A 24,361-nucleotide genomic window follows, 5' to 3' on the forward strand; every position below is an offset into this window, starting at 1 on the left:
AGACATGAGTGGTCCTTACAACATTTTCCCACTTCTCTCTCCCATATTAAATATATATATATATATATATTTTTATTAATAGTTTTATATTTTATTCTTTTTTTAATATGTTATTCTCTTTTTAATAATTATTTCTTGGTTTAAAAAATTTAATACCAACATAAATATATTATTTTCTTTTATATAAATATAGCGTATTAGTTATTAATATTAAATATTGAGCTTTTATAAGTAACGAATTTTCACATTGATTTAAATAAAATAATTAATTTTAAAGAAGAAAATTTTCAGTTTATGTTTGTTTTACAATGAAGATTAATAAGAGTTAATGCCAATCACTATTGATGGTTGATTTGTTTTTAAGACAATCTGTTTAACGCATGGTTACTTATGTGGTTTATTATCTAAAGTTGAAAGTAAAAATAAAGTGAAACTTCTAAATTTTATATGGGGTTTAAAATTAAAAATAAAATTACAAATATTGTATACAAAATACTATTTAGAGATTTACGAATTTTCAACAACTTTTTATTTTCATATTATGTAATGTGTAATTTATTCTACCATATATTATATCTTTTGAACATATTTTTTTTATATTCTCACACTGCGTTATTATTTAAATAAATTTATTAATTTTAACCCGTGTTTTACACGGGTATCTATCCTAGTACTATATATAAAGCATGAGTGAAGAACCTCTTAAATTTTAAAAGGTACAATCAATAATGCATAAAATACAATCACTAATGCATAAAAATTTTGAAAATTTGAGAGCAATATAGTATTTTTAACATCATGTACGGTTAAGAATGTTTATTTTAGAAAATACTTACAAAAATAATCATTCAACTTCAATAAAACTTTATTAATTTGTAAAGTAGTTACACATAAACCTTCTATCTTTACCCATTTAACTGACAGATTCATTTAAAATTTTCATTTCTTGAATATCTTTTAATATATTGTGTTTAGACAAAAACGAACTTACTATTGCAATATGCTTATTTTTTTTGATGTTTCAATGTAAATTTTGTTTTATTTTGAGGTGTTGATTATAATGTACAAGTCACTTAAGCATAAGAGTGCAACTCAAATATGCATTTATGAACCTAAAATATAATTACAAATTTAACTCTTCAACTATACTCAACTTTTATAAATTTAATTAACATTTACTCTTCCATCCCCTTAAGTTTACCCATATAATCATCTATATTCTTTTTCTTTGTTTTTCATTTATATATTTGAATATAATACGTCTTAATAAATTTCAAACACACAATCACGATGTGTTTATTTTTTTCGACGTTTCAATGTAAGATTATTAGTGCACATATTATGAACTTATAACCAAAATGATTTCATGTCATTTAAAAAAATATCAATTTTGGTTCAAGTCAAAATACCATCAAAATGAGTTTTGATCGTTTTCTTTAAGATACTTTTTATTGTTTAGGGTCAACGATTGAAGACTTTGACAGGTCAAAACGCGTTTATAATTGGGTGTAAGCCAAATGTGTTTAGGTCATTATAAAAAAAAGTTTAAAATCTTGTTTAGGTTAAAACAGACAATAAGTAAAATGAGTTTGAGTCTTTAAGAAAAAAAAGTTGTCAATTTTCGTTCTGGCTAAAACATGAAATAAGCATAATGCGTTCGGGCCATCTTAAAAAAATGGGTTTCGTTTGCGTCAAAACAATTATATGCAAATTGAATCCAACTTATTTTAAAAAAATATATCAATTTTGGCTCTGGGTGAACATTAAATATTTGGTTGTTTATGAAGGTTTCAAAAGACTCTTAAATAATCGTGACTAACATAGTAGATTTGGTTCAGGTAAAAATGCCTATCAAAATGAGTTTTGATAAAATTTTTTTAATATTTTTATTTTTCGGGTTAACGATCGAGGACTTTGATAGGTAAAAATGCGTTTGAGTTATAATGAGATGTAAGCCAAATGGGTTTAGGTCATTATAAAAAAAATTTAAAGTTTTATTCAGATTAAGATGGGTAATAAGTAAAACGAGTTTGGGACATTAAAAATAAATTGTAAACTTTGATTCCCGTTAAAACATGTTATAAGTATAATGAGTTTGATTCATCTTTTTAAAAAAATAGGTTTTGTTTTGCGTCATAATGATTACATGCAAAACGAATTTTGGGTCATTTAAAGAAAACATCAGTTTTGCCTATGGGTGAACATTAAATCTTTGGTCGTGCATGAATGTTTTAAAAGACTTTTCAAATAACCGTGACTACCATAATAGATTTGATTCAGGTCAAAATGCTCAGCAAAATGAGTTTTAATCATATATAACTTGGTTTTTATGATTCGTATATAATTGTAACGAAAACAAATCAACATTCATTTTTTTAAAAATCCGTATCATGCCTAATAATAATAATAATAATAATAATAATAATCCTTCTTTGTTAAACCCAAAACCCCAATTCTTCTTCTTCACCATCCTTCTTATCTCATGACTTCATCATCACTCTCACTACTCACTCTAATCACACTCCCGCCAACACCCGACGGGTCCGTTAACAGCCGGAACATCACTCTCCGGCGATCAGTTTACTTCCCGGTTAACAAATGGCGGTGTTCAGCTTCTTCCGGCCAGCAGCCACCGCCGAAACACCGGCAGCGGCAGTCCAAGAACCCGGAATCTGTTGAAAAAGGGATTGACCCAGTTGGGTTTCTGTCTAAATATGGAATTACTGATAAGGGCTTTGCACTTTATCTTCGTGAAAGGTATGGGTTTTGTTTAAAGTTGTTAAAGTTTGTTGATTTGTAGAGTTTTGGTTACGGTTAAGCTAAACGTACCCGTCTTCCTTGCTAAATGTACACCCCATTTCCTTTTAATATTTTTATTTGATTTGACAAATTAGTCTCTTTTAACATTTTTTCATTTTATAGTTTTTTATTAAACAATAAAAAAAAGGAAAAAAAAAATTATTAGAGAAAGACTTTTAAGTGGAAAAAATTTGGACCATTTCTGCGTGTCATCCTTGCGCATGGCCATGCTAATCTTATCTGTATTGTTCCATTTTTATCGGATGTCCCCAAAGATGGCGGTGGCCTTTTGCCATTGGGTCACCCTGTACGGAGTAGCTAGGTATTCTATGTTTGTTGGCCGTTCAAACAAAATGAAAGTAATGTTTTGGAGGACTAATATGTAAGTTAGCAATAAAAATAATAATGAACGATAAAAAGGTAAAAAATAGAGACTTCGCAGTTTTTTATTTGATATATCAAAGAAAGGCTATTAAGTGGAAAAAATTATTTGGAGGACTAATATTAATGTAACTATGTAAGTAATAATTGTTAAAGGAAAGTGGTACTTTGAATGAAAAGTTAAGGGTGGGAGAACAATCAGTAAAAATAGTTGGGTGGGTATGTTTAGCAACACCCTTTTGGTTAATTGGAGAATATGGGGTTGGCCTGTTTTTGAAAAAGTTTGTTAATTTTGTTGAATTTTGGTTGTTATTTGTTGTGAATGCAGGTATAAGTCTCTTAAAGATTTGAAAGATGAAATCTTGAAGCGACATATTGATTTTAGGGACATGGCTTCTGGGTTAGTTCTTAGTTTGTTTCATGTTTCTGCAAGTAGTAATTGGATTGTTATTAATATTTATGCTGTACTATGGTTATATAGTAATTTGGTGATAAATAACCTGTTTTTCAAGATCAATTAGTTATTGAAATATATGTGGCATTACCTATGCATCTCTTGAGGTCAGCTATGCGCACACCACTAATGTATTATACGTGCAGTATAACATTTTCTACTATCATATATGTCGTATAAGGTTACCCGACCTGTGTGATATGTGGAAAAGGTTATATAGGCCCATATAAAAATAAATAATATTTCAAACGAGCTGTTATATGAGTTGTTTAAGGTGGTCTGCAAAACTTTACTGAAACGGAGTGATGTGCCAAAGATGCGTCGTGTAAGAAGTTACGCGTAACCTTTTATAGTTTGTCTAACCTTATACGGCCCATATAACAACTGAGGTGGTGTATCTATAACAGCACCCATCTCTAGCATCAATTATCTGATTTGATTCTGATGGTTCAAGTTGAAATAATCACTTTAAGAACACATATAAACACAACCTATAATGGTTAGCTATGATTATTTTTTCATTGTCTATGTTGATTGTTACTTTTACTCTTTTTAATAGGTTTGAGTTGTTAGGAATGCACCGTAATGTGCAACATCGAGTGGATTTCATGGAATGGGCTCCAGGTTTGACTTCATAACATTAACCTGGATAACAATTCACATTTCATAAAAAAAAGATAATATTTTTAATACTAAAAATAAAATCAGGTGCGCGGTATTGCGCAATTATTGGAGATTTCAACGACTGGTCTCCAACTGAAAATTGTGCAAGAGAGGGGCATTATGGGCATGACGATTACGGGTATTGGTTTGTGATTCTTGAAGATAAGTTAAGAGACGGTGAAGAACCAGACGAACTCTATTTCCAACAGTATAATTATGTGGATGATTATGATAAAGGTGATAGTGGTGTTACTGCTGATGAAGTTTTCCAAAAGGCAAATGATGAGTATTGGGAGCCCGGAGAAGATCGGTTCGTAAAGTCCCGCTTTGAAATTATTGCTAAATTGTATGAGCAAATTTTTGGGCCAAACGGGCCTCAAACGGAAGAGGAGTTAGAAGAAATGCAAAATTCTGAGATAGATTTCAAAACGTGGAAGGAGCAAAATAAAGACGCCCGTTCAATCATTTACATGTTATGGATAGTGGAAAAGAGTATGATATATTTAATGTTGTTAATGATCCTGTTTCACGGGCTAATTTTAAGTCTAAAAAGCCTCCTATTGCTTACTGGTTTGAGACCTGTAAAGGAAGAAAGGCGTGGTTAAAGAAGTATGCACCGGCCATTCCTCATGGAAGCAAGTACAGAGTGTATTTTAACACTCCTAACGGGCCTTTAGAGCGGATTCCGGCCTGGGCTACCTATGTGAATCCAGGTACCAATCTAGTCTGATTAGCTGGATAGTGGGTTGATATGTTTAACTAAAGCGGTTGGCGGGTCGAACTGTAGGTCAACCTTTACACGACCCGTTTAACCTATATAACTAAATAGTCAAATGGGTTGACGGGTGATAACCAAGTTGTAAACGCATTAATCGAGTCGGTGGGTTGTCCAAAGATGAGATTAAATGGGCCATAATATATATACAGGTTAGTGGGTCGACCATGTTGATTTAACGGGTTAATTAGGTCAACCCAAACACGGCCCGTTTAATTAAACATGTCAACACCAACCCGACCCTGTTTTTAAACGGGTTAGATATTCCAACCCAAAACTTGATTATTTTTGTGTTCAGTTGGAAATTGGGTACTATATTCCTTTAAAAATTTTATTATAGAGGTGGAATATTTGACCCATTTACTTGTTTGACTTCTTATATTGGTCAAAATAAATTCTTCTGATATGATTGCTCTTGTTGGGACTTGATTACGCAGAAGCTGATGGAAACCAAGGATATGCGATCCACTGGGAACCGCCTCCTGAAAATGCATATAAATGGAAACATAATACTCCAAAAGTTCCAAAATCTTTGCGTATATATGAAGCACATATTGGTATTAGTGGATCAGAGCCAAAAATCGCCTCTTTTAGTGAGTTCACCGAGAAGGTTAATTCTTATATCTATTGTTTTATTTTGTAGTATCGTAATTTTTATCCATAATTTCTTGCCCCTTTTGGGATCATCTAAATACATTATAATTACAGGTTCTCCCTTATGTTAAGGAAGCCGGATACAATGCAGTACAGTTAATTGGGGTCGTTGAGCACAAAGATTATTTCACTGTTGGTTACAGAGTGAGTTTGATCTTCAACTTATATTTTTAGATGTCAGCAAACTATTTAAAATTAAAAATGGGTTCGGGTCAAAACAAGCAATTTTTGTCCCAGTTTTTTTTTTAATAAATGATTATTGTGTCGATTATGATTTTCAAAAATTGTATTAATTCAAATATAATCTGACTCTTTTCATTAAAATGATATAGGAGATTTTTTAAGCTTTTTTTTTATTTTTTTTATTTTTCTTGATTGGCCCGTTAAAGAAAGTATAACAAATATTGACCCATGTCAATGCAGATGACCAATATGTTTGCGGTCAGCAGTCGGTACGGGACACCTGAAGATTTTAAGCGCTTAGTTGATGTAGCACATGGTGAATGTCATATAATGCATAAAACCTTAGAACTGAAAGTTTGACCATGTATTGACTTTTGTTATGAAACAGGACTTGGATTGCTTGTCTTCATGGACATTGTTCATTCTTACTCAGCTGCAGATGAGATGGTTGGATTATCACTCTTTGACGGATCAAATGACTGCTATTTTCATACAGGTTAACACATTTTTAACAAACTTGATGCTTTAAGTTCTAGAAAAGGAACACATTTATGTATTCGTGTCTTTTCACCTTACTAGGTAAGCGAGGACAACATAAATTTTGGGGTACAAGAATGTTCAAATATGAAGATCTTGATGTTCTCCATTATTTGCTGTCCAATCTAAATTGGTAACAATGTGTTTTCTATTCATTTTTACAACTATATAATGCAAAATACGGTCTATAGACGTATAATATTTCTCATTTCCAGGTGGGTAGTTGAGTACCATGTTGACGGTTTCAATTTCCATTCGCTTGCATCAATGATGTATACACACAACGGGTTTGCCTCATTTACCGGTGATATGGAGGAGTAAGCCGTCTATGCTAATCTCTTTTTGATGTGAAATAATATTTTTTTCTAATATAACTTTTAACATATTTCAGGTTCTATAACCAATATGTTGATCGTTCAGCAATATTATATCTCATATTGGCAAGTGAGATATTGCATACTCTTCATCCTAATATAATAACCATTGCAGAAGATGTAAGTAAATACTTAATACAGTTTTTGTGCTCTATGAATCTTGCGTATTATTTATTATTTATATTTTTTGGTTAAATTGCTTAGGCCACACTTTATCCTGGATTATGTGAATCTACTTCCCAAGGTGGGCTAGGGTTCGATTACTTTGTGAACCCACGTGCTTCTGAAATGTGGTTGTGGTTTTTAGAGAATGTTCAAGATTCTAGTTGGAGCATGAGCAAGGTTTGCACTTTTAAGGGCTATTTGGTGCACACATCCAGTTATCCAAACACAGCCTAAAGTTCATCACTTTTTTTAATAAAAAATCAACCTTTTGTTCCAGATTGTTGATACACTGGTAGGGATCAATCGAAATTCTGATAAAATGCTTTTATATGCTGAAAACCATAATCAGGTAAATCATTATTTATGAATTTATTGGTCTTTTTTGACTTATTTATTCCATTCTTATTGATAAATTTATCAACAGTCGATTTCCGGAGGGCGATCATTTGCTGAAATATTATACGGTCAAACCATGGAGCAATCAGCAGTCAACAATGACTCGTTGCTTAGAGGCTGTTCTCTGCATAAGGTTAGTTTAGGACTTTAGGAATATTAGATTATCTTTAAGATATTAATAATTAAATTTGGTGTAATTTATGCTTTAGTAATTATATTTGTTATTTAGATGATCAGATTACTTACATACTCAATCGGTGGTCGCGCTTACCTAAACTTTATGGGGAACGAATATGGCCATCCGAAGGTGAGCTGTTATTTAGGTTTAATATTATTTACCTTCAAAAACCCTGAGAAAAATGCAAGTAATAATTGTTGCTATTTATATTTCGTAGCGGGTGGAATTTCCCATGTCAAGTAACGGATTTTCGTTCTCACTTGCTAATCGGGATTGGGATCTACTTGCTAAAGAAGGGATACATCAAAACTTGCTTTCTTTTGATAAGGTATTTTGGCCCGTTTATAGCTAAACGGGTCAGTTTGGGTTATACATTTCTCTTAACGGGTTAAATGGGTAAAATAATTCCTTTTTACAAGACATGATGGACTTGGAAAAATCAGAAAGAGTAATTTCTAGATGGCTTACGAATATTCATCATGTCAACGACATTAATATGGTGAGGCCATTTTGATTATGTTTGAACTTTTGAATAATGTCAAATTTCGCTAGCCCGATTATAGAATATAAAAACTAATATTTATGTGGGCCCGTACAGGTGATATCTTATCTACGAGGCCCGTTTCTCTTTATCTTTAATTTTCACCCCACAAGTTCTTATGAGGGGTACAGTGTCGGCGTGGAAGAAGCCGGAGAGTATCAAGTAAATATAATATCATTTCTTTCTTATTTTTTTAATATATATACTTTTTGGTATTGCTTTTGCTATCTGTTTTTATTTTTGTTGACACAGGTAATTCTGAACTCAGATGAAAGAAAGTATAGTGGTCAAGGATCCATAGGGCCCGATCAGTACATTAGGAAAACTATGAGTAGAAGGTAAGCTAATAACATGTTCTTAATATGTTCAACACGATTATTATATTATATTATATTATATTATATTATATTATATTATATCATATCATATCATATCATATCTTATCTTATCTTATCTTATCTTATTATATCTTATCTTTTGATTATTGAATTGTTGAAATATGGTTTGTTGCAGAGTTGATGGTATGCACAACTGCATAGAAGTACCATTTGCCCAGTAGAAGTGCCCAGGTTTACAAATTAACCAGGATTTTGAGAGTATGAACATCGGACGTGGTTACTCGGTTAGTATATTGTTTAGGATTTACTAAACTAGTAAATTTTGTTCTATATTATGCTGATGGCAAGTAGTCAGTAGTGTCTCAGGTTGTCTTTGTTTGAGACTTTGATTGCCAAACTTGTATTTAACATGTTTGCAAATAATTTATTTTTGTATATATGCATACATTTCATACTTCACCTTATGATGCACTCATGCACATTCAATAGCATCTGCCACTGATTAGATTAATGGATGAAAAGGGTTGATTATTAATCAAATGTCTAAAACGCCTCTTAACAAAATGTGTACTTTTATTGTATCTTAGCCGTCTAACCACGTTGCTCAACCATGTTGATGGCTCGTGTTTGACTGGCATATTGACGGGTCAACCGTGGCTGGATGATCGTGAGGTACAGTGTGCTCTCGTTTGATTCAATCTTGTACCGCAAACACTTCATATCTGTATCATGGGCTGGCTGACTGGCTCCCAAAATAGTCTTATCACATATATTTGACATGACAAATGACAATTAGTTTATTCTTATTATTCACTTTAAAATATTAAACTTGTATAACAAACTGTTCATTATAAGTAATCAGGTAAAAACATAAGTTATTAAATATGCATAAATGTAACACCAAAATAAATAATAAACACCTGTAGGTGTGTAACCCACTGTAAAATTCGTTTTTTTGATTTGAACACTTACATTTGAAAGGCTCGATATGGAAAAAAAAGAAGAAAAAATCATGTTGTGAAGCCTTTTAAGGATATTTTGTTTATATTACTTTCTTTTTATTTTAACAATTTGGAGTAAAAGACAGTTTATGAGTATTATATCTGTCAGTCATCAACAAGTTTAACATTTTTTTTTGAAAGTTCACATATTTTTCTATTTAATTTAGTATGTGGGATGAAACTTCTAAGAATTTATTAGAAAAAGAGGATGATTGGTAACTTTATATGCTTAACAAGATTTTTTGAAAAGTGACCGACAATATTTTTGGCTTGAGGCCTCGAAATGGGTTGATTTCCTCCCTACAATATAAGGTAGAGTAAAAAAGGTTGTGTGTATATATTATATAAAAAAATATATAACATAATACATTGTGTAAGAAAAAGGAAAAGCAAAGTTTGTTGTAAAAGAAAGTCAATGGAATTGGTCAACACACGGAGGAAGCTGTTTTCCACCAAAGAGGAAAAGGTCGTTTGATCCACACACGTTTGTTGATTCATGATTGACCATAGAAACTGTTTTCTTCATTTGAAGCACATGCACGTCATTTAGATGTCAAAACCTTTGTCCCATGTTTGATGTTTATGTTGATTATCAAAGCAACTTATATAATGCAAGCTTAAATCTAGAGGGTAGAATGTGATTCTTTCATTTATGTGTAAGTTTAGGATGAAGTTTAAACATCAAGTAATGCCTAGATAAAATATGCAACAATGGTCGGAAACCCATACCACCATCGTTTCTTTTTGAATATTTAGTTCTTATTCTCCATTTGCTACAAAGATTTTACGAGAAAAAAACATAGAATGGCACCTCTTTTGTTCATTCTCGTAATAGCCGAAGTTAATATGATCTTGGTCCTTTTGTTTAGGACACCTATGAGGAAACTAACGATGTTTGTGTTGGATCGTTTGAAGGAGGGTCGTGGTCCCATAATGACAACCATTGGGGTGACATTCTTTGCGGTCTTGATATCGAGTTTGTATAGTATAATGAGGATTCAAAAACGCTCGATGGAGACAGGTGCCGTTAATTCAACTGATCAAGTTCTTTTGGCCAATCATATTCTTGACTCGTCACTCATGGGTACATTTTTTTTTCATTTTATTTGCTAACTTATGAAGTTATGATAATAAACAGTGTAACCGAGTCGAGTTAGTTTAAAATATTGTTAGGCGTAAATTCTACTATTTGTTAAAATTGATATAAAAACTCGACTCATGTTGGATCTACCCTTTATTTTTAAACTTGAGCTTAGGGCAGACTCGATTAACTTTATAAAAAAGTTTGTTTTAAATAAACTTGCAACAAATGATAAAAGCTTATGTGATGCATGTTTCTGCCTATTTCTTGGATTGATGATAGACAGACTTCATTACTATGTTAAAGGTTTGATGATTCTGAGCGCATCAAACCATACAACACAACCAAGCAAACTTATGAGACAGAGTCTAATTGAATTAACCTTCATGTATATAAATAACGAGTTATACTTTCTATGATTCGGATTTATATTGGAAATTACAGTGTTCTTTTAATAACCAACGTTATTATGAATTTGTATTTTTTAGTGATTTAATAAAGTATGTTAATTAATGAAAGCAGACCAAAAGTTATATCTACTTCAATTTTGTTAATACAAGCAAGAAAACCTTTTTATGGTTTATTATAGTTTGGTTTCTTGAAAGAAAGCCGAATACTTTCTACATGTCAACATTATGTGCACGACTGTAAGTAGTCATATATGTAAATTAGTATATTTTCTACATTGATACATGCGTATCGATTTGTGATTGGTCTCATACGTTAAGCTTGACACAATATATTATGATAGACCTTTTATTATGTTTAATCATGCGAATTTTCGGTAATAACATCAATAAAAGCACGATTGATGATGCATAAATATCATCACCCGTCTCTAAAACTGGGTTGACCCGAAGTCCCTGTTTGTGAACCTCAAGTTGAGGGGGCTTGACTCTCTTTCAAGTTGTGAACTACCACTACATTAATGCCCCAATTTGACTGTAAAGTTGTGAGTATACCCCCCACAAACTTAGAGTTGTGAATTGATTCACATAAAACATTTGTTATTCAATTATAGTGTCTTTTAAAGAGCAATATAATCTACTCCTAATATTACACTAATATTCATGTCAACACTCGAACCTTCAATCTTTTAGGAAGAGACACCATCTTACATAAGTTCAGCATACCACTAGTAGGCACGTCGGTAAACTACAATATAATTAGTTTTTTACTCGCGTATTGTGACGCACGAGTTTATTTGTTTTGGCACATGCTCACTATCCCTTTTCACAATTTCGGTTAATAAGAAAACTTTACTAAGTGACAATAGAAGTCAATTGACATATCATATACCAAAAATGTGTTGGCTAGTTAAAATGACGCATGTGACAGCTACCATCGGTTGGTTATGCCTGATCATGTACAAAAGATGTATTAGTTACATAAAAGATGTAGTATCAGTACACCACACATCTTCAAATGATGTCTTGTACCCAAAGCTAAACAATAATAAAATTGATGATCACAAAGACATTTTCACACTTAATATATTTTAACGTTAACTATAACCAATAACAAAGTTATTCATATTCTAGTTTAGAAATACTATAAATAAGTAAAGGAGAAAGCAAAATCACTTGTACATCACGCAAAATTACTTGTACAATTTATGAAATAGTATTACTTTTCGAGACAATTACATTTTGAATTGATACATGTATATTTATCAAACAATTTAACAACATATAAAAAAAGTTATTATATTAAAATATATCAATAATTTCTTTTAACATAATAAATAAAAATATGGTTGTGCTACATGGCACATCTCTATAAATATATATTATTATAATTATACATGTTTTATTGCCTAATTATTTGTTAATTACATAGATATAAAAGACATGAAAATTAAAAGATAAATCACATAGTTAAATATTCGTACATAAATAAGTAACTACGTGTCATCATTTTTTAAACCAAATCTATCTTTTTCGCTTCTTTTATTTCACTTTTGATCGTTTTGTAATATATAAATTTAAAAGTTACAAAAATTAAATAAACTGATTTCAATTTAAAGCCGAGTTTTCTTTATTCAACTTTAACATTGTATGTGACTAAACAAATCTAATTTCTTCTAATACATAGTAACTTAGATCAAGATAGTTAATAAAGAAAACGTGGACGCATAAAAAGCATCATGGTGTGCTTAAAGGACTTGCATATCCGAAAAGTATAAGCACCTCATTGAAGTTGTTTGTGGGTTTGCTTCAGGTGTGTTCGATGGCATTCAGTTATTTTTTTTAGTCATAATCCGTATAATATTCACTTTATCATGTCTTTTCTTACATGCATTTGCATATTCTGTAACCTAATTTTTCCTGTTACTGTTTGGTAATTTCTTAATTGCATCTTATTAATTATTACTATTACTATTAGTGTTCTTGGTGTTCATGTTTGATATATAATTCTGTAGAGTGATCACTCCAGTAAAAGAGAGACAAGTTTACCTCATTATTTGTATGCTCCATTCTTTTGTTAAACCTTACCTTCATAACTAATAGGGGTGTGCAAGAAACCGAAAAAACCAATCCGAAAACAAAAATTCCAAACCGACGGCTTTGGTTTATGTTTTTGTAAAAACCGAACTGTTGGTTCGGTTTTGGTTTTGCATCTAATAAAAGCCGAAAAACCGAACCGAATTTCTAGATTTTTTTTTATTTTAAGTAATTTATAAGAATGAATAAATATGTAACTCAAATACTTTTGTCCAAATGCATAATAGTCTATTAGTAACAAAATTATTTATACCTAAATTTATTATTTTCGGCCTAAATTTTTAAAGCTCAAATGCCAAAAACCGAGACCGAAACCGAAACCGAACGGTTCAAAAATCCGGCCTTTTGGCTAAGATCAAGTGTAGTATCTGTTCTTATCAGTTTAATATCTGATATGTGAGCCATCGGCTCACTCGATATTAATCTTATTTTTTATGGGGGAAGACCTGTCAAAGTAGCTTGCTGCTTGGGTCTTCACGTGTCGCCTTGGTCTTACACTATCACCAAGGCGTGGCGCACCCCTCCAATACATAGTCTAATTTATTTTAGTAATGTTTTTTAAATTACTGTAACTCTATGTTGAATTAGTCTTGATAGGATAGACATGTTTTGAATGTGTTAGTATTTGCCTTTGTTCCATTTTACCGTATCCATAGTCAAGGATATTAATTTCCCACATACTAAAGGTGCAACAATGTCTTCCTTTTTATCTTTGATCACATGCTAATTCAATCTATCTAGTCACTAGGATCCACTATAACTCCGCCGTTTTCATTTCTTATATTATTCATTAGAACTCTCATTTGAAAAAAGCGCATAGTGCTGAAAAAATTTCTTCATTTCAGTTTTGATCTTGATGTTTTTGAGGTGACACATCTTATTTTGTTGAAACCTGATTCTGGAGTCAATAATTTAACGTTAACTGTGTTCAGTCATATAAACAGTTGATTGATTTTTGTGCATCTGTTGTTGGTTACTTACACGTATGTAATATGACAACTTATGTTGCTTGTATGTAATATGACTTTGTCATAAGCATGTACGCTTTTATCTTGTAGAGCCTTTCTGCACCTCTACATATCACCGACATATTTGAACTATGAATTTCTTAAAATCTTCGGGGGGGGGGGGGGGGGGGGTTATAACTAAGTGTAAATGTCGTTGAGAAGGCATTGAATTATTTTTTTTTAGCATTGTAACTCTGCAATTTTTAGTCTTTTGTTTCCATACCATTGCTTTTAGTTGGCAAGGTATTTATTGATTCTTGAGTTGTCACAGGCTGCTTCATGCAACTCAATGGATTTAGCTTATGTATATGATACTGGTTAGTTACCGTTGTTCACTATTGCCATTCCTCATATCATAATATGCTTTAGTGCAGTTCAATTGCAGTGAAATAGAAATATACTTTTACTTTTTTCTCTAAGCACTATTTCAGAATTTGATAATATCGATAAATGAATTCAATTGACTTTAGAATTAATTTGTGATTTATTGATATATTTGTAGGCGTTATTGATGTAAATAGAATTAGATAATATCGATAAAGGGATTTCAATTGATTTTTAACAATTAATTTCTGATTTATTGATATTTTGTAGGTGTTATTGATGTAAATGGAAGCAAAGACAAAGGTTAGAGACAACTTGAAACATGGTTTCTGTGATGAGGTTAGGGACATTATTGATTTGTGGCTTCCTTAACCACCCGTTTTACTTCTTTATGTGTATGTTCCATTCTCTTGATACAACTTTTCTTCATACTAAAATGCAGCTGGATATACGAAGAATTGCATGAATTTGTGGAGGAGGTGTTGTTAGTTCCTGTTACGAATAGGTATGTTATGATTTTCTTGTACCATGTTTGATAACCCAATGTAATTTCTTAATTTCTTTGAATTCCATGAGTATGTAAGCTATGTTAGAATCATGATACAGATGCAGTCACTAATACTTGTTATGTAAGTTTAAGTTAAACTTAGCTGGAACTAGTCTAAGGGTTCTTGGAGAATTAAAGCACACACTCTAAATTGTACCGAGACTAATTTGTATGCAATTATGCAACACTATTAAGTTTACTTCAAGAGTATTCAGTTTAAAACAATAAGTTTAGGTTGATGCCTTTTATAGAATGAACAGATGATGAACACCCTATGATCTTTTAAGTTTATTGGACATTAATCAGCGTGACTTTATGATCTTTAAGGGGTACTTCTATTAGATATTATAATCTGAGAGATGAAAACCTTAGGAAAAATAAATCTTATCACCATCCCATATCGGCTGAGTGAAGAAAACATATTTGAAAGGACTGCCTACATAAGCAACGGCCCAAGAAGATAATAAGCATACCTTTCTCGGCCTTTTGGCTAAGATCAAGTGTAGTATCTGTTCTTATCAGTTTAATATCTGATATGTGAGCCATCGGCTCACTCGATATTAATCTTATTTTTTTATGAGGGAAGACTCGTCAAAGTAGCTTGCTGCTTGGGTCTTCATGTGTCGCCTTGGTCTTACACTACCACCAAGGCCTGGCGCACCCCTCCAAATATAGTCGAACTTCTCTTAATAAGTAAATATGTAGTATATATTGTAGTTTTTTATTTCTAACTGAATTTTAGTGAAATCAAGTGATACTTATCATGTTGAGGAGAAATGATATTTTTTACTTTTTATTAATGCTGCCAAATAAGATACTTGATATTATCCTTCTTATCAACTTGATATGATAGGAACTTCAAGGCTGCAAAATTGCTGTAAGCTGGTTTTTTTAAGCATGTCTTGTTTACGAATGTGTTTACGAAAGAGCCATCACAAGGGACTTTAAGACTTCTGAACCCAGAAATAATATTTCTTTTTCTCGAGTTCATACTGATATTAACAACTTTAAAGGCATGCTACTTCTCGGTGGTTATGTTTAGCAAGGAAACTATAACTGAAGTTTGGTTATTGAGAAACCTACGTCTCTTTTTATATGGCATCAGTCTCCTTGGTGGAACTATTGATCATTTTATCTCAATGTATGCTCTGCTCTCCCAATGGTTTGTAACTCTGTAGATGTCACTCATTCATTATTCTGCAGTGACAAAATCTTTCTCCTTTTGATGTTGAAGTTTATGAGAAAGAAGTTAGATATACAAGTCAGCATTTTATGAAGTATTTACAACTTTTGAAGTAGATTGTGTAACATTTGATGTAGACCGGTCTCCTGTTATAAAATGTTTTTAATCGTGTCAACATTGGAACTTGAAATAAGAATACTTAACCTGATTATATTACTCCATAACATGCAGCAGGTGCTGTCATCACGTCTTCCTTAGATGTTTAGAGATAAATTGCTTCAACAAGTTGATTACAAACCAAATAGGTACCTGGAGTGTTGGTTATTTGTAGTCAAATGATGAACACTTTATGATCTTTGAAGTGTATTAGACATTAATTAGCATTACTTTATGATCTTCAAAGGGTAGTTTAATTGTATAACTTGGAGGTACACATTCTGATGGTAAAGACCCTGAAGTTAAAATACCTTATTTTGGTATAGACCCTGAAGTTAAAACACCTTATTTTGGTATTCTTTAGCACTTAGATGGTAAAGAAAAAGAAAAGAAAGAGAAAACAACACACACCTAGGGAAGACACTATGAACCCTATGTGCTTTTGTTTTATCAGATGCTGCTAAAGCGCGTTTCACTCCTCAGTCCTCACTATGTGGTTTGACTGCATGTTCGTATATATTTTAATATACAATTTCTTGTGTCGTTTTGCTGTCACATATTTACAACAGTTTCCTAAAAACGTTTTTGACTATAACTGGTTTTACATATTCTTGAGTTCTCGAGGCATCTGCTCAAGGGAATCAACTTTCAGCAGAACTTAAGTGGTCAGATACACCAAGTTTGAATGATGCTAAGGTATCTTCTTTTGTAACTAAACATGGTCTTACTGCGGTCAACCAAGAAATATTTCTTCTTTTTTTTATGTTCTCAAAATTACACTGAGGTTAAAACCTTTGGCAAGGGAGCTCTAACTGAAGTTAGTTATTGAGAATTGTATAGGCATCACCAGGGTTCTATGTTTAATAGATTGTGTATTGCACACTACCCACACATCTATTTTCCTTTCTAGATGGTATTGACCTCCTTGGTGTCCGATCCTATTGTTTTTGGGCTAAAACACCTTATTTTGCTAATGTCTGCTTCGGGAGTCACTAACTCATGTTAACTATCTTCAGTGTATGAGTTACATAAACAATAGGTTGGCGTTTTGTAGTGGTTGAATATTGACATGAATGCTATATGACTTTATTAATTACTTTTTTATAACCGCAAATGCTTTTTTTATTTTGTAGAGTCTTGCAGTAGAATCGTACTTCTGCATATCAACATGATATTTGAACTAGGAATTTCTGATAATCTTCAGGAGCATGCTAACTATTTTGGTGTAAATATCGTTGAGAAGGTACTGAATTAATTTTCCCGAGCTTGGTAACCTCGCAGTTTTTAGACTTCTGTTTCCTACCATTGGCATATATCAAAATAAAAAAGAGAAAAAAAAAACAAAAAAGTTGTTTCTTAGGTTCTCGCGTCCCTGCGCCTAAATGATGGGGGAGTTTGGTTCGAGTGTTCATCGATTGGATGAACAAACTTGGGTTATGTTTATGAACTGGCTTTTACCTTGTTTTTACTTTTGTGACCCTTCATAGTATACTATGCTTCTAGAGTTCAAGTTAGGTTTTGTTGCAGTGAAACAGAAAGATATTGTTACTCGCTATCCCACATCGGCTGAGTGAAGAAAACATATATGAAGGGACTGCCTATGTAAACAGAGGCCCAAGAATAAATCAAGCATACCTTTCTCGGCCTTTTGGCTAAGATCAAGTGTAGTATCTGTTCTTATCAGTTTAATATCTGATATGTGAGCCATCGGCTCACTTGATATTAATCTTATTTTTTATGGGGAAAGTCCTGTCAAAGTAGCTTGCTGCTTGGGTCTTCATGCGTCGCCTTGCTCTTACACTACCACCAAGGCCTGGCGCACCCCTCCAAATCATAGTTTGAAGTTTTTAGACCAAATTCAGTATTCACACTTTGGAAAGATGAGTTTGTGATTTATGTGAGTAACTTCATTGCTAGGTTTGAGGCTTTGAAATGCACAAGTTACCGTTTCTAAACTTCGACCGCAAACTTATGATTATTGTTTTGAATAAAATTTTACATAGGTTACTTGATGTGGCATTATTTCCGAAATGCTAAATGCAAAGCATGTTTTGTTTGTTAATTCTTTTTTCCTTAATCTCTGTCCATATCCTGTTTTTTTAACGAATTTATAGAAAAGAAATGATGAATTTAACAGATGCTTGGAACCATTAAAGAGGACCTTGCTGAACTAGATTCCCTGCTGAGGTAGAGTGCCTGTAAGAGAAAGAACAGCTGTAAACGAGCCTTAGCTAGGCCCAGCTCGACTCAAACTTAACTCGAGCCGGCTAGGCCCGGCTCAATTTTATTTAACAAGCTGTTACACAATGCTCGGCTCGACTTCTTTAAAAATATATTTTTTATACAAAATGTCGGCCCAACTTCTTTATGTATTAAATAAAAAGGAGGAAAAATACTTGCATGCCAATAATCGTTGATTCGATGGTAAATATATAGGAGAGATTTAGAAACTAGAATTTGGTAGCGAGAACGTCGAAGGCGGGATTTAGAAAGTGAAATTTGTAAACGAGGTCGTCAAGGCCATTTGGGCCATGTATATAATATTGTTATTATTTATAATATGTGTGTGTGTGTGTATTAAAAGAGCCATCAAGTCGGTTAGAAAACGAGCCGGCTTGAAATCGAGCTTTTTTCGAGCGAATTGAGGTATTATTCCTCTTCATATACTAGGTATTAAAAAAAGAACTTAACAGATGCTTATACAACTTCATTGATGCTGTTCACTGCTTTAAAAAGCTTAAGTTGGTTTTTTCCGAAGGTCCTCACTGTTTTCATATGTACTAGACAATTTCTTGAACTGTTAAATATGAAAACATTTAGTAATGATGGAGAGAACTTGAGCTATTATATGTCCAACTCAAGAAGTTCTTAAGGAGGTTAGCTAGAAGGCTACCTCCACAAGTTTATCGCTCAAGTTGCGATATGTGTGCATGATAGTCTCATGAACAAACTTTGCTTGAAAGATCGGTTCAGATCGGTGTCAGTTTCCTCTTCTCGGGTCACCATACAAGCTGCAACCACAAGAAACCTGTTAGAGGATCGATGAGGCTTGAAGCTCCTAGTTTATTAAGTAGTGAAATAGGGTTGTTACACTTATTTACCATGATTGATACTCTCTAGCACTTAAGTGGAAAAGAATTAGAAAAAAAACCACCTAGAGAAAACACTATGAACGAACGGATATAAGTTAGAATCATGATTGGGATGTAGAAACCAGTAGAGGTTATCTACTCAACATCGCCTGCCAGTAGTCGGGTTGGGAAGGGTTCTAGCAAAATATTATAGTTTTAGGCAACTTATAAACAGTAATATTCAGGTGAAGTTATGGATGATGCCTTTAAAAATAGATTTAGAGTGTAGTTCAAGTTTCAATCAATTGGTGAATACTTTATGCTCATTACAGTTTATTGAACATTAATCAGCAATTGTTATGGCAAAAGTAGCTCACAGTCCCACATCGGCTGAACGAAGAAAACATATATGAAGAGACTGCCTAAATAAACAAAGGCCCAAGAAGAGAATAAGCATACCTTTCTCGGCCTTTTGGCTAAGATCAAGTGTAGTATCTGTTCTTATCAGTTTAATATCTGATATGTGAGCCATCGGCTCACTTGATATTAATCTTATTTTTTATGGGGGAAGACCCGTCAAAGTAGCTTGCTGCTTGGGTCTTCATGCGTTGCCTTAGTCTTACACTACCACTAAGGCCTGGCGCACCCCTCCAAACCTTAGTCAATTTCTATTAGTTAATAAGTAGTTATACCTTTCCTTTTTTCTGTATAATTTATTTAGTATTTTTTATATCTTACAAAGTAAGTTAAGGCTATTCTTTATATCTTTTTAAGTAAGTTAAAGATTCTTTCTCTTAATGCTCTTTGCTTTTTATAAAGTTTTAAATTAGGAATGTAATTTTCTGGTTTTTTATTTGTGGAAATTGTCTTAATTAGTAGAATGAATAATATGACTAGCAATTAAGTGAAAGAAGTTAATAGATTTTACCTTGATTTAAAGCCAGATGTGTTGAATAGTTATAATATCCTACAAGCAAAAGGTTTCCCTTTTAATCTATTATTATTACTATTATGCAGTAATTACTAATGGAGTTGAACACATTATCCAACTCATGTTGCCATAGTTGCAGTTTCCTATACTCATACGTTAACAAATCTTTACTCTTTACGACTCTAGTAAAGATCAAACAAGTTTTCTAGTCAAGTGGGATGAGGGACTCTGCATTATATCATAATTATAATAAATGAGGGGCTTGGTGTCGCATAGTGTTTAGTTCTTAATTAATGCATTCACTTTAGGGCTTCAATTTTTGCAGCCAAACTTGTTTGATCAGATACTGAAGAAACACTAATCGACCCCGGGCAGATTACGGATAATCTGGGGATTAAATAGATGTTTCCCACGAGGGTCAGGTCCGGTAAAGAAGGATGTTCTTCAGATGACCTGCAAAACAAACACCGTGAGCTCGTCACTGAGAAGGGGGGTTCCTCCTTGTGACCACCCTCCGGCGTGAGAATCAGACTAGATTGCTCTGAATATAAGTGTATATTGAGAGAAATAGCTAGTTAAGGTAAAATACCAGATGATCATACCGTTCCAAGGTGTTGGAGTATTTATAGCCGAAGGTAGGTTTCCAAGCAGGTACAGCCAGCTGTATAATATTCCTGTTCTACCAACTATGGGCTACGCGCGTGCCATGCTGGTTGGTGGGTAGGCAGCGGCTGATAGTGACAAGGCCGGCTGTGTACTGTTCCCTTTCCACCAACTGCAGGCTACGTGCGTGCCACGACAAGGGTTGGTGAGTAGGCAGCGGCTAATAGTGACAAACAGTACTAGAGCATGCTCCTCCTCGTACTGTTGTCGGTGAGCTGTCACCCTGTGATTGGTTCATGGGCTGCTTTGGTCAGATCTTGTCTATTTTGTCCATACCTTGGCAGGTATAGTACAAAAGATCTTCCAGAAGCATACGGACTGGCTCATTTGGGCGGGAGTATTCCCGCCTTGCTCATTCCTTCAGGTGACACTGAATAATTGAGTGCCTTGTGCGTGTAGCCTTACTATTAGTGCGGGTAGCCTTCCCTGATGGCTTGTATCTGCAGCTACGGGGACAGGCGGGGTACTTCACCATTGGGAGGCTTTCCCTGCGGGAACAGCTGGCGTACTGCGCGTAAGGTCTTCATCTCTGAGCATGGTGGGTCCTGCGGAACCAGTTGGTCCTTGCGCAGACGTCCCTCTTCAAGGTGAGTCTTGCGGGTCCAACTGGGCTCTGCTGGGACCTACCTCTTCAAGTCCCCCCAGTCCAATGTTCTTCTCATGAATTGTTAATAAGTGAGGTGAACTTTGGACTTAAGCAAGGGGTTTTGAAAAGGATTTAGTTTTAAGGTTGTCCGTGGGGATTCTTCCCGCGGTTTCCCTAATGCCACGTGCAGAAATTCCCGACTTTTCTGCTTGATCTTTGGGTATGATGCGGGTAGGTGTGTAACCTCCTCGCAAGTCAGGAGCGTTGAGTTTCACTTGTGTAGATTCTCCACGAGGTTTTGGTAGTTTTAAACATAGTGATCAATTATGTTAAAGAACCAATTCCTTCCTGGAGCTTCAAACAATCTAGTTCTCAACGTTCCCACTATGCGTGGATGTTATTTCCCTTTCCGCAAGCATGGCCCAGAAGATCCTTCTTGGTTTCGATTCCCTGCGAGTGCTAAGTATGTGAAGGGTTTCGCCTTGACACTGTACCCGCACTCGTCTTATAGTTAACTTACTTCCAAGGTATTCTTGGCGTCCATTCCCTGCAGGTGCTAAGTATGTGAAGGGTTTTGCCTTGACACTGTACTTGCACCTGTCTTATAGTTACTTGGTTGCCAAGGTAAGGGGTATTTTCCCTCTTATTTTTGAATCTTTTTGAAATTCGAAGAGTTGGTGAAAGGATAAGAACAGTCTAAACTGTTGAAACGTCGTCCGACGGTTTCTCCTGACAGTGTCAGGACGTGCAGGAAGTTATGGCGACGTGACAGTATACGGTCATTCCAGGCGCTTTTTCAGGCGCGTGGGCGCGATTTTTCGGGCGCGTGGCCGCGAAATTAATGGCACGCGTCCTTTCAACAGCTGTTGCCAGCTTGCTCTTTGCCACGTGTCATAGTTTCATTGCACCTGCGATTTCTCTCTCTTCCGCATTAAATTCATCGCATTAATTGCGATGAGTGTATAAAGGGCGAGAGGGTGCACCTTAGTCCTCACTTTCACTTCTCTCTTCATCTTCTTAAAACGATTTCCGGCGAATACTCACTATTCCGTCGAGCATTCTTCTGAAATCGTTGTTCTGTACACCCAAAACATGTCTTCTTCCCGTGATTTTGAGGCCACTGCCGAGGAGGCTGAGTTGTTCGTCGAGAATCCGACGTCGACGTCAGAAAAGGACGACAAGAGCACTGCCGGCGAGTGCCAGTGCGCTCTTCCTACTGACCTCTACCAGTACATCGTCCGGAAGTTTATGCTCGAGCCTTTCGAGCCTGAGTTTCCGGAGCCTCATCAGACGGTGTACGATGCCCCCAAGGGCAAGATAGGGGTGTACACTGCATTCTTCGTCTATGGGAATCTGAGGTTCCCATTGACGAAGTTTGTGTACCGTGTTCTGGAGAGACATGGTGTACACTTGACGGAGGTACACCCAATGGCGATCGCGAAGATCCACCATTTCGAGTGGGTGTGCCTCATTATGGGTGTAGAGCCCCATGTCGACCGCCTGATGACCTTCTACTCCTGGAGGTGCATCCAAGGGTGGTACACCCTGGTCAACCGGATCAAGGGTCTGAAGATTTGCGCCACCGAGCGCAGTCTTCGGTCGTGGAAGCGGGAGTTTTTCTTTATCTCCGCTCGCGTCGTCCCCCTTGCGATGACGTTTAAGAATGGGAGAGCACTCCCCGCCCTTCACGCCCTCAACAACCAGGAGGCGGAGTGGTTCGCCAAGATCTCCCGGATCCAGACTCCGGTGTACCGCTTTGCGGAGTCCGGGATGGTGATTCTTGGAATGAGCCGGGTGTGGAAGGAGGCGTCCCAGATTCCCAACGTCCTGAAATACGGTTTGAACTCTGTCCCTTATGGTATGCTGTGTCTTCTTTGTTGATATAGGTTTTTCTTCTAACTGTTTCTCTTTTTGTTTCAGAGGGAAACGACTTGCAGTCTCTCCTGCAGCCGCGGGAGAGTGATGGTCCCGCTCGGATGGGTACTCGTGCTCTGGATGAGAACGAGTTGCCCATCCTTGAGCAGACGGCGGATCGGTTCGTGGAGGTCTACCCGCCAGGCCACGAGATCCTGAGCGCCAGGCGGCCAGGTAAAGAACTTTTTAACCCTCGCCCTGTCAATGCTGAAACCTCTGCGGGAATTCCTCTAATTTTATCGTCTTCTGATGAGGAATCCGCAGATGGTCCTTTATTGGCGAGGAAGAAGAAGGCTGCCGGCGGGAAGGGGAAGGCGAAGGTTGCCTCCGCTGCCGATCCGGTGAATCATTGCTGCAACTATTCAACTAACATTATAGAGGGTCAAAACTTTAATAAGAAAGAAATATTTCACTGGATTAAGGATCAAAACATACATGACCAGAGGGTCAACGGACCCCCCCGGACCCTCCTGTAGTTCCGTCTCTGCCACCCGCCTTCGCCGCCCGCTGCCACCAACACCAGCCTTCGTTGCCCGCTGCCACCAAAACCCGCCTCCGCCGCCACCAACCACCTACCATCACCGCCACCAACCATCGCTCCCAACCATCACCACCATCACCCGCCGCTTACCACCGCCACCACCTCCCACTATCACCACCACCGCCACCACCTCCCACTATCACCACCACCTGCCACCACCAACAATCACTCCCGCCGCCCACCACCTACCACCACCATTATTGCTCGTCGCGTACTACCACCATCCTACCGCCACTCATTACCATTTTTATTTTATTCTTACTTTTTCTAGCTTACTGAAAAATAAAAACTAATAATTCATGTCATTCCCACATGGTAACCAAACATGTCAATGGAATGGTAATGATCCATTCCATTACCTCGTCCATTTCATTCACTCGCTCATTCCATTACCTTATACCAAACATACCCTAA

General features: G+C 35.3%; 4 non-coding genes and 2 pseudogenes across 4 annotated transcripts; 5 read left to right on the plus strand and 1 right to left on the minus strand.

The window, feature by feature from the left end:
- The first annotated feature begins 2,450 nt into the window (after positions 1-2,450).
- Positions 2,451-8,775, plus strand: LOC143602093 (1,4-alpha-glucan-branching enzyme 3, chloroplastic/amyloplastic-like; annotated as a pseudogene).
- On the minus strand, positions 2,985-3,079 carry LOC143602097 (U6 spliceosomal RNA; annotated as a pseudogene).
- Positions 8,776-13,357: 4,582 nt separating the features above from the next.
- Positions 13,358-13,548, plus strand: LOC143602103 (U2 spliceosomal RNA). Its single transcript, XR_013147772.1, has one exon. It is a non-coding gene; the product is annotated as a U2 spliceosomal RNA (small nuclear RNA).
- A 1,823-nt stretch (positions 13,549-15,371) lies between these two features.
- Positions 15,372-15,568, plus strand: LOC143602100 (U2 spliceosomal RNA). Its single transcript, XR_013147769.1, has one exon. It is a non-coding gene; the product is annotated as a U2 spliceosomal RNA (small nuclear RNA).
- A 2,304-nt stretch (positions 15,569-17,872) lies between these two features.
- Positions 17,873-18,068, plus strand: LOC143602101 (U2 spliceosomal RNA). Its single transcript, XR_013147770.1, has one exon. It is a non-coding gene; the product is annotated as a U2 spliceosomal RNA (small nuclear RNA).
- Positions 18,069-19,767: 1,699 nt separating this feature from the next.
- Positions 19,768-19,963, plus strand: LOC143602095 (U2 spliceosomal RNA). Its single transcript, XR_013147767.1, has one exon. It is a non-coding gene; the product is annotated as a U2 spliceosomal RNA (small nuclear RNA).
- The last annotated feature ends 4,398 nt before the right edge of the window (positions 19,964-24,361 follow it).

The sequence above is a fragment of the Bidens hawaiensis genome, unplaced genomic scaffold (assembly GCF_021521415.1).
Source record: "Bidens hawaiensis isolate Kalapana, Puna unplaced genomic scaffold, B.hawaiensis_p1.1 tig00057900_1, whole genome shotgun sequence".
NCBI lineage: Eukaryota > Viridiplantae > Streptophyta > Magnoliopsida > Asterales > Asteraceae > Bidens > Bidens hawaiensis.